This window comes from Apostichopus japonicus, chromosome 8 (genome assembly GCF_037975245.1).
Source record: "Apostichopus japonicus isolate 1M-3 chromosome 8, ASM3797524v1, whole genome shotgun sequence".
Taxonomy (NCBI): Eukaryota; Metazoa; Echinodermata; class Holothuroidea; order Aspidochirotida; family Stichopodidae; genus Apostichopus; species Apostichopus japonicus.
This window is the reverse complement of record NC_092568.1, coordinates 8,697,038-8,709,028: the sequence shown is the minus strand read 5'-3', so window position 1 is coordinate 8,709,028 and position 11,991 is coordinate 8,697,038. Positions and strand designations below refer to the sequence as shown.

Below are 11,991 nucleotides of genomic sequence, written 5' to 3'. Positions count from 1 at the left end.
TAGTGTTCCACTAGTCTCATCTAGTATCAACATATATACATATATATACATATATATATATATATATATATATATATATATTGAGGAGAAGCGTATCTGAAATATATTTAACATAAAGATTTGAACATTAACTATTTAAAAGCCTTTTTTTAACTATTAAGAGACAAATGTTTCAAATTTTAACAAGCAAAAATGCAGTAAACGAAATGGCTGTGGTGTTTTTCTTTGTTTTTTCTTCTTCTGAATTTCCTTTCCAAGCTTTTTTTACTATTCATTTACAGTCATCATAAATTCATGTTCATTATAGTATTCAACAATCTTTGTTGATCACATGCGATAAGTCAACACAGTATTTTGATCGTTAATATAACCAATAACAACGTGTTGACATAAACTAGTTTAATTAACAAATTATGATTAGACGGTGTCGGTATGTTTTTACAAAGTCTATTTCGAATAAGAAAAAAGTGGATATCGAAATTCAAACATATTTTTCATGGACACAAGCGAAAGTAGCTAAATGTTTTTCTCTGAAAGATGTGTATAGTAAAACACTGAAGGCGATCACGTAAGGTATAACGACGTATTTTAGTCTCATCGACAAAAACGCGCAACGTCGTAAATATACCTGAAAGTTCATTCTAACCTATCTGTACATTTAATATTCTATCACCTGTAACTATTTACTCTTAAGAACGTTAGCGTGCTATACAAGGGCGGCGGAAGCACTTTTAATCTGGGGGGGGGGGGGGGGCACCGACATCAAAGGGCACTTTGCAGAAATTCGATTGGACTGATGCAGCCTTATATTTAGTACCCTTTATAGCTCTGTATATCTTATTTGCGTATACACATCACTCCATCAACGCCCCCCCCCCCCCCTTGAAGGAAAATATGCATACTAGCAAGAAAAATTTTGGTTTTACAAACCCCTCAGATGGCCGGAAACGGCCCTTCCCGAGTGTTCATTCTGGTTCCCTGGCCTCTTGCTAACTTGAGACACCTCAATTTTTATGTAGAAAAAGGGCACATTTTTAACCTGAGGAAACGTGGGTGGCACGTGCCCCCTGTGCCCCCTGTGCCCCCCGGTTCCGCCGCCCTTGGTGCTATATAATCTAATTTAGGCCTATATTATATTCATAACTTCATAGGTTTACTATACTGGTTTATGCTAGCCTCAAACAAGCCAACCAACGTTTGCTGATCACTAATCTTTTTAGTGTTATAGGCTAAGAAATAAAAACAGGATTTTGCAAATGATGTTGTAGTGTTAATATTTAATCTGTAAGTTTTCAACTGAACAGATTCACAATAATATTATTTGTAATAAATGTGTCAATAGACTACTTGATCTTTTTCGTATAACTTCTCATATAAAGCTTACATCACAGCAAATGAATCTAATTTTTGTAATAGTTTATCCATAAATGCTTGTCATATTAGTTACCCGTAAAATGTAATTATAAAGAATATCCAGAAATCCAAAAGCGGAGGAACAGATTAATATACAAGCGTGAAAACCAAAATAAACGTTGACCTATAACTATGAATAACTTGGTGATGTTTGTATGTGTTATGCGTAACAGTTTTATATAACTAGTAACCTGGTAAAGTACATATGTACCATGTTATAGTTACTATTCACAAATCTTATTAAAGATACTGATATCTTACTTACATACCTAAGCAAAATTGATCGCATTCATAATTAGCTTTTTTTTCGGCAATGTATAGTTAGCTCAGTACTTTCTGCTATTTGTAATTAGCTCTATTTTCTGTCATTCACAATTAGATCTATTTTCTGCTATTTATAATTAGCTCTGTGATTTATAATTAGCTCTATTTCCTGTGATTTATAATGAACTCTATTTTCCGCCATCTATAGTTGGCTCTACTTTCTGCCTATAATAATAAGCTCTATTTCTGATATTTGTAATTAGCGCTATATACTTTCTGTCATTCACAATTAGCTCTACTTTCTGCCATTTATAATTAGCTCTACTTTCTGTAATTTTTAACTAATTCGTTTTTTTTTTGTGATTTATAATTAACTCTAATTTCTATTTATAAAAGAAACGCTATACTTTTCTGCCATGTACAATTAGCTCTACTTTCTGCCAATTATAATAAGCTCTACTTTCTACCATTTGAAATGTTGTTTGTTTTTTCTTCTTCTTCTTCTTAGTTTTCACTATTTCACGATATTTTTGTTTTATAGTGTTGCTATGCATGTTCTGTATATTATTTCACGATTTTGAGACCACGTGGTAACTATATCGGTTTCATATTCAGTTATTTGCTTTTATTTTCTTGGCATTAACACATACTTTCACTATGGTTACTGAATTGTTAAGATGTTTCACCATTGACCTATTCTGTAAGACGATGAAAGAAGAAAATTTTTCAATAGTAAACAAACAGACACTTAATAAATATGTGATATAATACCAGTCAATTACAGGCTTATATTGTCTTGAGCGAGAAAAATTCAGAGGTCTTTTCGCGGACAATTACGGGTCTACATTAAGTTTGCAGTTTGCAAGAGGCGCTATCCTCTTTAAAATACACCTACGGAAGCTTATCTAAATATTTCATAAAATGATTAGAGAACGCTTATGAAAAGAGCACCATCTCTTTTCCATCATTTCAAAATATTACGGTATATAAAGACGGGCATTATGACACTAAATCTGAGGAATCGTTGTAAATAATTCGAATTAACCTGTTACCCGGTAAACCATAAAAATTGCACGGGTTTACCATCGCCTTTGGGTAGGGGGGGGGGTCGAATGCCTGATGTTCTTTCTCTAGATTTGCTTAATTAGTTGCATGGCATTTGCAGTCATTCACTCTGGAACATCGACAAAAGCTGGCATGCTCTTTAGAGCGGAGAGGTTTCTTCAAATGAAAATCATGCATATCCCTGCGTATTTCGAGAAAAGTCACCGTTATCTATTTGGTAATTTGTCCGATACAGTTCGGTATTTGAATTAATTGATCGGTAAATATTTCAGAGCTGGCGATATTTTTTAACGAGAGAGCACAGTTGCTGTTATGTCTTTGTTTCTTTATTATTCTTATTCTTATTCTTCTTTTCTTTGTTGTTGGCTACCTCGGCATTCCAGTGATTCCACCGGTTTCTATCTAATAACCTACAAGCTGCCTAAGTCCGTGTCTTCTCTTCACAGTATCAATAAATCTGATGTACTGGGATTATAACCACCCTTAACTCCATATTATCACCGTATATATCAGAGATGAGAAGAACTCTAAATATGCAAGCTGATAGATCGAATACTAAAGGTTTCGTTTTTTACTCTGATGCATTGAACATTCGTACTTCTTTACGTTCCTGTATACGATTAGTAAATTACCTCAGCAACGATACCTTTAATTATACCTGGCACAAGTAAGGAATGGAAGCCACATTGACTACCGTGCTATTGTATATACTTCTCGGCCTTTTGGCTAAGATCATGTGTAGTATCTGTTCCCCTTCGAGGGGAATGGTGATACACACCTGACGATGATCACACAGCAAGGACGTAGCCAGGGGGGGGGGAAGCAGGGGGAGCGACCGCTCCCCCCTTTCAGTGTCGAAAAAAAATGTTTAAAAACTGTTGTGTTTTTAGCATGGTATTTTGTCAGTGCTCTTTTGATCTTGAATACTCGTCAGCTCCGTTAACTCAATTATAATCGTAGTAACATTCATGCCTACTGATTCAACTACTTACTTAGTTTGGCAGATGCAATTAGCTAAATTTAGCCTATAGCCTATTACAAGCCTACAGTTGGCCACTGCGTAATAAAATACATATTGCCTACCTAACCTCACTCTATGGAATGTCACGAACCGTATGCACAACAACGTCGACAACGTTCGATCTCATCCTTTCTATGATTCGTCCTAAGTTGTGCACGAACAGCATGTAATGAAGCCAAGCTAGCAATCGTACGTGATACGCACTTCCTATAATAATTATTACACTGCTAATACACTGTGATAACGATATTTGTTTTTAGGCCACTGCATATATGGCTATATTCCAAAATATGAGAGTTTATATTGTCCAATGTCCATCAGTTAAGTTGGTCAAATGTATTAAAGTCCAGACATTGGACAATAAACAAGAATCATCCTACTTGAAAAATTGTAAAAGAGCACTATGTTTGTCTTTCTGATGTATTATGTAAAAGAACATGTAAAAGAATTCAAACAGGAAACAAAATCTGCTGATAATATGATATCATATGATCAGGGGCGTAGCCAGTATGTAGCACTGTGGGCCCGGGCCTACACTTTTTTTGGCCAAGTTATCTTTTTTTAAAAACACCCATATTTCAAATCCATAAGCTTGCTGGACGAGTTTAAGAGTCTAGACAGGAATAACTATTGAAATGAACGTAGCAAGAATATGGCTTAATTAGGTGACCTAGTCTTCTAATTTAGGCTGTCATTTCTATCGCGTGCCGTTTCATTCAACACTCTACCCGCTGAAAAAGACTATAGGATCCGATCTTGTCAGTGTTGTAACATCTAGTTAAGAACCTGTTTACGCAGATAATATTTCAGTTGAGAAAACAGTTGAGAAATTTGAATCAGATGGCAATCGTCGGATAGCTCTCGCCTTCTCTTATTAGGCTAACTTAAACATTTACAGTTGTATCAAAGATAATTACTGGCTATAGTTGTATCTAAGACATTTCTGGCCTATCTATATATGTAACTACAAGTATCAGCAGTTGAAAAGTAAGACTACTCTGTACATGTACCTTGCTAATTTTAAATACATTATGTATTATTGAATTATGTACTATCTTAACTCGTTTGTTTTTTTGGTTGAAAAGTGATATTGAATGAGGTGTCTCAAGTTAGCAAGAGGCCATGGAACCAGCATGAACACTCGGGAAGGGCCGTTTCCGGCCATCTGGGGGGTTTGTAAAACCAAAAATTTTCTTGTACGCTCCGCGCCAACCGATGGTGGCGCTCCGCTCATATAGTCGTGCATAAATTTTTGAAAATCGATATCAATCGCAAAAAGTGCTCCCCCCCCTTTCAAATTCCTGGCTACGTCGCTGTCACACAGTCACAGTCTCACTGCAAGGGGACTGGGGTTGAAAGCGTTAGTTCTTATAGTTAATGTTGATCCGTTGGTTTTGAGGCCAACCAGAATATGTTCGTTAAACTTCATGTAAGCAACAGAGCACCCTTGGATGGCATTCGACATTATTTGTCTCTAATAAATTTGTATTAATTATAAACATGTCATCTGAGACCATAAAATCTTAATTTCTCCCATTGAGTTGTGTAGTGCAACCGAGGAACTAGTCTGATGAGCTGTGTAATAAACTAAAAGATCCAGTCACTTTATCTAGTGAACCTCAACTGTTTAAAGGGTCATTCCAAAAACAAACAAAAAATAAGTAATTGTGTTATAGGAATACAATCCTAGCTAGACTGAGAGCAGTGGTTTTTAACGGTCCACGGCAAATCAAAGTTAATTTTGTTCCTGAAGTTATCAAAATAAAAAACGGGGTATTTGACCCATTACATAAAAATACATTCCACCTTCAGAGTGACAAGAAAAAAAAACGGCTTTAAAAGAAAGAATTCGATGGCGCTAGTTTGAAACAGGTTTTTTTTTTTAATATAGAATAATTATATGGCTCTTAAAGGCATCCGTATATTCACTTTCAGGAGAATAACGCCTCATTAGGCCACGTATTCAGTGGACATGGGCTGCAAGCATGCCGGTCGCAGAGATGTCACCACCTCTGGCCAAAGGCAAGGATTCACGCACGCCACCTAGTACGCTTCTGGTCGATTTGACCGACCCTCTGCGCATCCTCCCGGGTTCTTTTGCGACAACAAGGGAGACATGGTACGGGATCCTAGGCCACAAAAAAGCACCATGCCACAACCTCAGGTATTATCGCCAGAGGCCTGTCTTGAACCCTAGCCACGATTTACACGACCGACAAGGAATGAGTCTTTCGTCACCCTCTATAACATCGGCCACCACATCAGCTAGTAAATTAGATGGTTGAATTAATATATGTAGACTTCAGCGTGGACTGCTGAAAGAGAAAAAGAATGTTAAAGGTGTATAATCGTTGATGGAGTCGAACTCAGTTCATCAGGTTACCAGTCCACTGCTCTACCCACTGAACCATTTGACGAGTTAACCTTCTACGAGCTTAAATTGGTATTGTTGGTTGGATACAATCTATTGGTAACAGTGAACGACACTGCCTTCAACGAAATCTCTATTCATCCTGTTTTACTCTCATTAGAACAACGGATCTGAATATCTTTATTTACAAGAAGCTCACGCTTGTCTTTGTTTACATTGCAGCAAGCAGTAAGAATGTCGCTTCCTTCCAAGACGTAAATGTACAATAGGCTTAGGCTAGGATACTATCGATGACTTCGAAGCAAGCAGTATAAGAAAAACGGATTCCGTGAAATCGTCTTATTCACAAAAGGTTGCTTAAGATAATGCTCGCAAGAGAGTTCTTGCTGTAAGTTTTGTCCTTTTACAACTATATTCTATGCAGACGATCATGAACTGGAGTAAGCCTGAAATTTCAACAAACAATACATATACATTTCAGTACCGTTTTGAATTAGGAAGGGACAATGCTTATTAAGTCAAACACGTTAACTACATGTGACTAATCTTATTTACGGATCTGAATGGCTGGAAATAGCACGGGTACTCGAAACCCGAAACAGAATTCATAGGTTTTTTGAGTTTAAGTTATGCAAGTAGATTTGGGAAACACGGGGATCGGGAATTCGTCAACTACAAGACTTTGTTAAGTCCGCAGTGACTTGATGTGCTTATTGATCCTCTGAAACTGCGGCATTTGCGTCGATAGCCCCCCCCCCCCCGCCCCCAAATGACTGTGTTCCACACATATACAGAAGTGTGTATTTCGCTTAGTACAAAATATTAGAACCATCTTTATAAATATCAAATTTTGATTTATTAGCAGCCAACTTGATCACGTCGTTTACAATTGTTGCATTTTGAAAGATTGAATGGTAATGAGGTTGGGACGGTGACGAGGACGGGGTTTGGATGTTTTATAATAATAATAAGCAAATATTTATAGAGCGCTTTATGCAAAGGCCTCAAAGCGCCTAAACAAGTTTACATAAATATGCAAGTCAAATCACTGTAAATTTTGGAATAAATGAGTTTTTAAGAGACGCTTTATAGCTTTTATATGTGCAATACAAGTCAACACTATGACATGCATGGTCGACTACATCAACAGTTATAATCACTCATATAAAACATAAGTTATAGGAGGCAATATCATCCCAATATCATGGTCATAGCTACCCTACCTTCACCGCCGCCCCTCCTTCTCATACCATTCGTTACTGAACAATGAAAATTGTCCATTAGATCTCTATGAAAATGAAATATTCAATTGCATAAGTTTCCTGTGAACATAATCAAGATAAAGTTTCCTCCTTCTTCTGCTGATTTGAAAAGAGGTATTTGAATCGCCTCTCATATAGAGTATGGGATTGAAAATTAATCCAAAACGCATCCAGAACTCTGCTTTACTTTCACTTCATCACCTGACCAAATTTATTCATGTAACTTATATTTAATCTTGAAAAAAACATCATGTTACAAAGTATTCTTAGAGCTGTTGTAAGTCTGAATCAAAAGGAAGGAATAAACCATGAGAACATGTGAACTGTAGAAACATTCTTTGGCATTTCCTTTCTAGTCATTATAGGATTAGAGATTACGTTGATCCAAGAATTATTCTCCATGAAATGGGAGGTATGCTAAAAGGGTAAATCATTCTTGTATGAAATTCCAATTGAAAATAAACACTTTATATGCAATCATAAAAGAGCTTTATACGCTAGTTGATTCTTCAATGGATTTAAAATTAACGACATTAGATCGAAAGAAAGTGAATAATACAACCGTGGCCCACCTCTTTTCAATCTTTCAATCGCATGAACTACGAGTGGCAGAGGCTCACTAGCAGGGGATTCTCCCTAGCAGGGATTCTCCCATTGTGCGAATGAGTGAGGGGTAAACTAATGTACGTAACCATGGTATTAGGAACTGGTATTACCATTGGGTAACAAGCAAATGTGTCACGCTCACTCCAATGCATGATAAGCAATTATTGGCTTGTTATCAACTTGAATCGTACTTTTGTTCCAAATTATTTGACAAAGAAAAAAAGAATTCTTGTAGCTAAGATTACAATAGAAATTTAGCAGATAGTATACTTTGCATATGTAAGACATGATCCCGCCAGAAAGTATTCAAATCACCGAAATATTTATCCTTACATACAGACACACTCAGACAACACACGCACACAAATTATTTGTGATAACGAATTTAATGTTTTGTTTTTGTTGTTTATTGTTTGAATGGTTAAATCTTTGATAATATTACCGTCTCGTTTCAATCTGCCCGACGTTTCACTGAGTGACGTCACGCATTAAATTGTTTATCAGATACCTTATTTTTTTGAGTAACCTTTCAATGGGTTTCTGTCAGGATGTTTAGAATTAAACGCAAAAAAAAGGCAGTTTTCACATTACCACGTGTGATTGAACAATCTGATAGATATTTTACCAGAAAATTTAACCTTCTGTCAAAGCCAACATAATTGTAGATAAACAAACTTTTATAATCAGAAAATCAGTTTTCATATCTGGGCTTAATTTGACATAATTTCGTTACGTAACTAACCTGGCTGTACATTTCGAAGCGGTTATAGATAGATCATCTATAAAGGAGGTCGAGTCGTCTCCAAGTTATTTGTTAAAAAACATCTGAATAACATACCAAACGATTTTGAATAACAGTTGGGAGAGGTGAGATTGGCAGACGTTCTCTAATATCTTCCCCCCCCCAAACACACCCCTTCCCCTTCCCCCTCTCTCTCTGTACAACTATTCATGTCAGTAGGCAAAAAGTATGTCATAAATGTGAACTAACGGTAATATGGTTGTTGTTGATTTGTTGCTTTCTCTGAGATAGAATGACAGCTTGTATCATTCTGGCCCCTTCTTTTGCTCAGAAAATTGCTCGTTTCCGAAATCAGACATGGATACAGGTACTTAGTACCACCCTAGGGAACTGGTCATGACTTCAATACCTTCGCCGAGTTGATGAAAAGCAGCAAATTGTATATCGTACTTATGTCAATATTTAGAACGTATCATAACCTCGTGTTAATACACAACTGACGAAAGCGTAGGCTGCAGTAAGAAGCAAATGATGCAGGTGTTTGGTATTTTATATATAGTAGATAACTCCCGCGCATCATATTTCCATACGATAGTAATAAACTATGGAATTGCGGAGTAAATTTCAGCATGGGTTACACAAGGGATCGAACATTACTTAAGGGCAGTGGCGGACTGGCCACACGGGCATTTGGGCAATGCCCTGTGGGCCGGTGGTCCGGCGGGCAAGGGAGCCTGGTAAAAAGTGCAGCCCATTTTCACAGTAGTTAATAGAATGCAGACGGGCTGTGTAGAAATGGGAATCAGCTCATGATATCACCATGTAAGTTAGCCTGTTTGTTCTTTCCTAGGTGACTTTTCTTAAAAAGTATTATGTATACAATGGGTAATGTAACACGTAAGTGTCAATCTAAATGGGTTATCAAAGAGTGTATATATATGATTTGCATATTTTATGAAACAGCGACCCCGTAGTGTAGTTAAAACAAAAATCGCTTGCAATATTTTCATATAGAAAGCTATGCATCCAAGGTAACTATACTGGCGCATTAACTATCTTGAGTCTGTCGATTCCAGTGGTGTAACGCCAGGGGTTAGGGGGCGGGCCGCGAATATTTTTTTCCCAAACTGAACTGACACTGAAATTATTTCCTCGATTCTGATTGGCTGATCAATACCGGAATGGTAGTCGGCGTTTATGAATGAATGTATGTAACACTGTTAGTGTTGATCATACCAATCCCCATCGGCCGCATCATGTCAAAAATACGGGTGTACGCCATATACAGGCTAAGTTAAAGTATGTAGGCCTAAGTGTGCCTACATGTAGATACAATGTGAGGCTTCCAGTTATCAAGAGCTACTGTAAGGGCGGTAGGGCCTATATTAGTGAATTTGAGATCTCGAACTAGTACGAATACGTATATACGGTTAATGCAGGCCTACTATGTCACCATGTATAAGAACTTCTAACTGTGCAGGTAAACATATGTGGTTACGTACGTATAGGTTATAAGCTATATACAACTAGTTAACAAGTCAAAAGACACAGACATATCGTCAATGAAATGCCATGTTTGTGTACACTCACTGGCTGACACACACTCACTCGCGCGTCTTCATGGCCACTACATATTCGACTAGGCCTATCATGATTCATTGACTGAATGCATTTTGAATTAAGATTATAAAACTAAAAGTATCGCAACCCCGAATGTACACAAACACCACGGTACATATGTACATCGGCTACATGTATACAATTACAAATGCACTGTGTTTTATTGTGTTGTATACTATACACAGTACAATAGGTTACATTACATGTATGTGCTGTGTAGAGCGGAGTCAAGCGAGTAAACAAACGATCGAGGACTGCCTATAATGGGCGCAGTAGTTGGGAATAGTTGCTTCACTGTATACTTTCGTTCAAATATACCTACCAAAAGTTCTGCAAAGTTGCTCATGTGAATATCTTGAATTTGATTGTGTTGATCATACTGATATCGACAGATTATGGAGGATCCATGTTGAAAACTAAAGTATATCACGTGCTCGCTGATAACCAATCAGAATCGAGGAAATAATTTCAGTGTCAGTTCAGTTTGGGAAAAAAATATTCGCGGGCGGGCCCCGGAACCTTACAGGGACCCGAGTCTAAAAAATATACAATACACTCATTGACGCATTGCGTTTAAAAGTGACATGTTCGATATCATTAAAGCTTTATGGGGGATCTAGAACCTCATTGCACTAGTGCGGTAATGTTAGGAAAATACATGTACTATATCCACAATAATTATGGGGTATGAAGATAACAAATCCACCTGTTCCCATTTTCTTCAGTTTTCTTTCGAAATTATCGATGGCTTTCTTGATGGATTATAATCTTGAAAAGTAATCTAACATTTTGAAACCCATCCCACCACCATACAATCTACAAAAGACACATTTAAAGCGATAAAAATATGTTTTCTTTTTTTGCTGTGACGCATAAATGCGTGATGTATACTCTAAAGTGCGCCATCTATTTTCAAAATTTCAAACAATTGTCAAATTTTGACAAAAAAAATCAAGATTCTCACATTTCAGTCTCGATGTTTATAATAGATTCATTGACATCCAGAACACGTATGTCTGTCTCTAAAACAGAAATGATATTCGATTTTTGGAAGAATACTTCAATATGTACGGTATTAAATGACAAGAAACCAATTTATAATCCCATTAAAAGTGTCTTTCTAAAAATTATCGACCATTTTCTACACAATTATTGCGTGATGTATACATTTAAGTGCGCCATCTCTTTTCTGCTTCAGTTTTGGGAAGATTCTAAAAAGTCGTGATTTTGGCCGAAATTTCAAAAACCATAAGGCTATAGCCTTACAAAATTGTCAAATTTCGACAAAAAAAATCAATGTTCTCACATTTCAGTCTCGATGTTTATAATATATTCATTGACATCGAGAAAACGTATGTCTGTATCTAAAACAGAAATTATATTCGATTTTTTGGAAAAAAACTTCAATTTGTATTAAATGATGAGATACCAATATATAATCCCATTAAAAGTGTCTTTTAAATAAAATATCGACCTTTTCCTACCAATTATTGCGTGATGTATACATTAAAGTGCGCCATCTCTTTTCTGCTTCAATTTTGGGAAGATTCTAAAAAGTCGTGATTTTGGCCGATTATTATATAACATAAATATTTATAAAATAATTAGAGTGCTATAGAAATACGTC

The 11,991-nt window shown here is 36.5% G+C and overlaps 1 pseudogene; it reads left to right on the top strand.

Annotated features, from left to right (window-relative positions):
* The first annotated feature begins 3,448 nt into the window (after positions 1 to 3,448).
* LOC139972695 (U2 spliceosomal RNA) lies at positions 3,449 to 3,677 on the top strand (annotated as a pseudogene).
* Positions 3,678 to 11,991: the final 8,314 nt, after the last annotated feature.